This window comes from Odocoileus virginianus, chromosome 3 (genome assembly GCF_023699985.2).
Source record: "Odocoileus virginianus isolate 20LAN1187 ecotype Illinois chromosome 3, Ovbor_1.2, whole genome shotgun sequence".
Taxonomy (NCBI): Eukaryota; Metazoa; Chordata; class Mammalia; order Artiodactyla; family Cervidae; genus Odocoileus; species Odocoileus virginianus.
In genome coordinates, this window is record NC_069676.1 from 11637703 (window position 1) to 11643505 (window position 5803).

General features: G+C 41.0%; 1 pseudogene; it reads right to left on the reverse strand.

Annotated features, from left to right (window-relative positions):
• Positions 1-1346: 1346 nt before the first annotated feature.
• LOC110134237 (olfactory receptor 7E178-like) lies at positions 1347-3725 on the reverse strand (annotated as a pseudogene).
• Between the last annotated feature and the right edge of the window lie 2078 nt (positions 3726-5803).

Below are 5803 nucleotides of genomic sequence, written 5' to 3' on the forward strand. Positions count from 1 at the left end.
TTTGCATTTCTCTAATGAGTAATGTTGAGCATCTTTTCATGTGTTTATTAGCTATCTGTATGTCTTCTTTGGAGAAATGTCTGTTTAAGTCTCTTTCCCACTTTTTGATTGGGTTGTCTGTTTTCTTGGTACTGAGTTGTATGAGCTGCCTGTATATTTTGGAAATTAATCCTTTGTCAATTGTTGCATTTGCTATTATTTTCTTACCCTCTTAGCCATCTTAAGTGTCCAGTTCAGGAGCATTTGTGGCTCAGTGGTAAAGAATCTGCATGTAAGGCAGGAGACACAGGAGACATGGGCTTGATCCCTGGATCAGAAAGATTCCCTGAAGGAGGAAAAGGCAACCCACTCCAGTATTCTTACCTGGGAAATCCCAGGGAGAGAAGAGCCAGGTGGACTATAGTCCATGGTGTTGCAGAGTCAGACATGACTGAACAACTGAGCATGCATGCACACACTACTATCCATCTCCAGAACTTTTTATCTTCCCCAAGTGAAACTCTATTTCCACTAAACTAATTCCCTATTCTTCTTTCCAAAGCCCCTGGCAACTGCCATCCTACCCACTGTCTCTATGATTTTGACTACTTTAGGTGTCAAAATGAATGATTTAATGATTTATTTGAATGATTTATTCAATTTTTGTCTCTTTGTGTTTTGCTATTTCAAATGATTGGGAAGAAGTTAGATGGAATGGGAAGGAGAATTATCAGCAAAATTGGGAACTGACTTTGCTTTGATAGGTACCCTGCCACCTACTCCTTGGGAAGCATATATCCCACTTTCCCCAGGAAAAACCCATTTGATAAGTGTTTATTCAAACTTAATATTCATAGTGTCCTATTTTAATTTCAAAATACTCCAGTTTAGAAATCAAATATCCATTCTATTTACTCAAAAATCATTAAGGAGCAAAAATATATTAAATATCTTGGTCATTAAGGTAAGGTTTAGATCCACCTAACATATAGGGAATGATCATAGGAAAGTTACAGAAACAATGCATAACAAGAAAAAGAGAGAGCTCTGTTTATTTTGTGATGATAGAAACAAGATTGCTTGTGACCAAGAGTCTTGAGTAATACTTAAGGAAAAAGAGACGGGTATACTGATGCAATACGCAAAATCCCAGAAGGGTTATAACTCACATGGGTCTTCCATCTAATTCTCCAATTCCATTAGAGCTATGCTATGAAGAGGAAAAATCGTGTAAACATAAAGTAGAGAGCCAGATAGGTACATTTAGAGTAAGTGACTTCAGATTCAGAATCACTTATTGCACATGTTCGATTTTGTTGCATTTTCTACTTTCATGAACCGAAAAAAAGGTGGCACAGGCGTTGGGATTAGGCTATTCTGCTGATAATCCGCCAGAGGGCACTCTTGATGTCCTTGTTCCTTAGACTGTAGGTGAAAGGGTTCAGCATAGGGGTGACCACAGTGTACATCACCAAGGCCACTGCACCCTTCCTGTGGGAAGATGAGACAGCTGAGCTGAGGTACATCCCAAGGGCCTGTTCCATAAAACAAACATACAACTGACAGGTGAGAACCACAGGTGGATAAGGCTTTGTACTTCCCTCCTGATGAGGAGACTCTCAGAATTGAGGAAACAATTTGAGAATAAGAGCAAAAAATTCCTGAAAATGGAATCCCACCAACAATGGTACTAATGAAATAAATTAATATGATATTGATGGAGTTTTCAGAACAGGCAAGATTGAGGAGTTTAGAAGGGTCACAGAAGAAATAAGGCATTTCCACTTCTGCACAGAAGGTAAGCTGTGACATCATCAAGTAGTGAAGCTGGGAGTTCAAAAGTCTGATGGAAAATGACACCAAGACCAAGAAGCCACAGAGGTGGGGGTTCATGATGAACAGGTAGTGTAGGGGGTGGCAAATGGCCACCAACCGGTCATAGGCCATCACTATCAGAAGGAGACTCTCCAAACAGTCAAAAAGAGAAAAGACAGTCAAGTTACCTGAGCTAGGCAGCCTGCATAGGTGATGGATTTGCTGTGTGTCTGGAGGTTCACTAGCATCTTGGGGACAGTGGTGGTGTTGAAACTGATGTCAGCCAAGGACATGTTGGAGAGGAAGAAGTAAATGGGTGTGTGGAGGTGGGGGTCAGAGGTGACAGCCAGAATGATGAGTAGCTTCCCAAGCACAGTGACCAAGTACATAGACAGGAAGAGCCCAAAGAGAAGGGGCTGCAGGTCTGGATAACCTGAGAGGCCCAGGAGGAGGGATTTTGTGGTTCCATGTTGATGGGGTACCTTTAGAAAAAAAAGAGTGTTGAAAACAGAAAATGATTGTAGGGGCACCCAGATTAGTGTCCATACTTTTGATTGAAGCAATTTACAAATGAAATATTTACACTTGATAATCATACCCCTTAGCACTTTTAGCAGTGTTTCTCAGTTGTGAGTGATTCTTCACTAGGGTAAAAATATTCACTGATTTCTTTATGCATCTATTTTAGAGGCATGGGGTCAAGTAATAGAAGAGAAGTAAAGACATTTCAAGATAACAAATCCATGAACACAGTAAAATATCTGCCCCCTACTTCTGAAGGAAAAATATTGAATAAAAATTATTGTCTTCCCTGTTAAAAAATTATTCTAATTACAGGATACTAAAAAGCACTCAAATGTACTGCTATTATCCAAATGCTGTACAAGAAATTCCCTTGCTTTCAATGTAGTCCTGAAGAGATCAAACCACATTCACTATAGTATAAATTATAGTCAGATAACCTTTCTATATACCAATTATCTTTAAGGGTTTTTCATCTTTATGTGGTTCAATGACATCCATCTTCCAGGGAGATAAGTGCTCACTCAAATGTGGCGGTCAAAGTGTTCTCAATATAACTGAAATATAAATATTTGGCCTTGGTGGGCTTCATATTTTGATAAATATATTTTTGCTAAAAGTATATGTATTTCATTAAAAGTGTCACTGATCCTGAGGATAGTATAAACATATGATGTACCAGGGATTAAATAATAATTCAGTTCAGTTCAGTTGTTCAGCCGTGTCCGACTGACCCCATGGACTGCAGCATGCCAGGCTTCTATGTCCATCAGCAACTCTCAGAGATTGCTCAAACTCAAGTCCATTGAGTCATTAATGCCATCCAACCATCTCATCCTCTGTCATCCCTTTCTCCTCCACCTTCAATCTTTCCCAGCATCAGGATCTTTTCCAATGAGTCAGTTTTTCACATCAGGTGGCCAAAGTATTGAAGTTTCAGTTTCAGCATCAGTCCTTCCAGTTAATATTCAGGGCCGATTTCCTTTGGATGGACTGGTTGGATCTCCTTGCAGCCCAAGGGACTCTCGGGAGTCTCCTCCAACACCACAGTTCAAAAAGCATCATTTCTTCGGCACTCAGCTTTCTATATAGTCCAACTCTCACATCCATACATGACTACTGGAAAAACCATAGCTTTGATTAGATGGATCTTTGTTGGCAAAGTAATGTCTCTGCTTTTTAATATGCTGTCTAGGTTGGTCAGAACTTTTCTTCCAAGGAGCAAGCGTCTGATTTCATGGCTGCAGTCACCATCTGCAGTGATTTTGGAATCCAAGAAAATAAAGTCTGTCACTGTTTCCATTGTTTCTCCATCTATTTGCCATGAAGTGATGGGACCAGATGCCATGATCTTAGCTTCCTGTGTAGGAAGAACAAACGGAATGTAGGAAGAGCAAACATAACGCCATGATAGGAGACAGAGGCGGGAAGGGAAAGACCCTCCTCTGGCAACTAGGACGATTATCAGGCCACCCAGATACAGCCAATCAGAACTTGTTTACGGAAAAGTCCCGCGCGCGCGAACAGCCGATGAATGTCTGACCAATGAAAGGACCCCCGCAAGCATGTAACCAATCCGCTTCGCTAGTTGACCCCTGCTTATGTTTGAAATTGGATGTCCTATAAATATGAGTAGAAAAACCGGGCTCGGGGCTCTCAGCCTGTGCGCCACTGCGTTGGACACAGCGGGGGCCCTAGCTCGAGCTAGCAATAAACTCCCTTCTTGCGTTTTGCATTGTCTCTTGGGACTTCTCTCTTCCCGCTCGGGGATTCGGACATCGGGCATAACATCCTGAATGTTGAGTTTTAAGCCAACTTTTCACTCTCCTCTTTCACTTTCAAGAGGCTCTTTAGGTCTTTGCTTTCTGCCATAAGTGTGGTGTCGTCTGCATATCTGAGGTTATTGATATTTCTCCCAGCAATCTTGATTCCAGCTTGTGCTTCATCCACTCCAGCATTTCTCATGATATACTGTGCATATAAGTTAAATAAGTAGGGTGACAATATACATCCTTGACACACTCCTTTCTCGATTTGGAGCCAGTCTGTTGTTCCATGTCCAGTCCTAACTGTTGCTTCCTGACCTGCATACATTTTTCTCAAGAGGCAGGTCAGGTGGTCTGGTATTCCCATCTCTTTCAGAATTTTCCACAGTTTATTGTGACCCACACAATCAAAGGCTTTGTTTGGCATAGTCAATAAAGCAGAAGTAGATGTTTTTTTCTGAAACTCTCTTGCTTTTTTGATAATTAAATTTTAATAAATACTCTGAACTTTTTTCACTTTTGCAGTTTTTCTCTATCAGTGTTAGACACTCTCTGCTGGGGTCCAGCCTCAGCAGGATCCAGGGGTACCCTCAGGATGAATGGCGTCGGCAAGAAAAAGAGAGAGAGAGAGAGAGAGAGACCAGACTGGGGGTGTGTAGCAGAGTCTGGCAAATCTTTATTTTTTTTTTACCATAGCTTTTATATTCTAAGTTAGCACATTTTTTAAGGGGAAGATAGTTTAATATTACATTGGTTTCTCCTTAAGGAAACCAGGGTGTTTTCTGCATACTTCTTTGTGAGAGTCTTATACATTATCTTCTGACCTTGGGGCCTATTGACATTTTATGACCTAGGTGAATGCAAAGCAGTATTTGCATTTGTAAATGTATTCTTTAATGAACACAAAGGTCAGTCCTTTCACAGAAGTTATCAGTTAAATGTATCTAAAAGGTTTACCACACAAAGACTCTGCAGCTCCCGTGAGGCAGCCCCTGTTTAGCATTCCTGGTTAAAATTGGCAATTCTAAACTCTTATTTTTCTAAATCTTTAACTATAACCACTTTTAGAATAATATTTTTCTGTTCTCTAATAGGGCTTCCTCACCCCCTGAAGGGCTCTGTGCCTATTAGGGCCTTTTGTGTGATCAGGTTCTTTATGCTGTTTATGATTAAGGTGTTGTGAGCAGTCATGTGCATTAGTAGGCATTTGCCAAGCAGGCTAGAATGCCAGCAAAGGGGTCTAAATTGAAACACGCCTTTCATCCTGGATAATCTTATAGGATACCACCTTCTGGGGGACAAATTGATTAAAGTTCTAAGTTGATCCTGTTTGGAGAGAGACTGCGGAAGGCCGTCTACCTGTGTCACAGAAATTAGGGAGTAATCTAATATAGCAAGCATCAGAGAGACAAAGATCATCTTTAAGGTAAGCGCCGGGGCAGCTTTTTGAAACCCTGAAGCCCTGATCTGCCTTGCTTGTCAGGTCTTCTCCTCACGACCTTTTCATGGGTGGGATCTCGTGTGCTGGCTCCCAGCAACTCTCAAGAAAAAATCTGAGCTTGGTTTTGTTGTTTTTGTGTGTAGTGGCTAGGTAACCCTTCTTAACTATGTCTCTACTCCTAAAAATTTATGAAGGGTTGATTTCTCATCAAACTTAACCCTTAGGAACATTTGAAGAGCATAGGATCAGAGCCAAGTCTCAAACCCCAAGTTGTCCTACT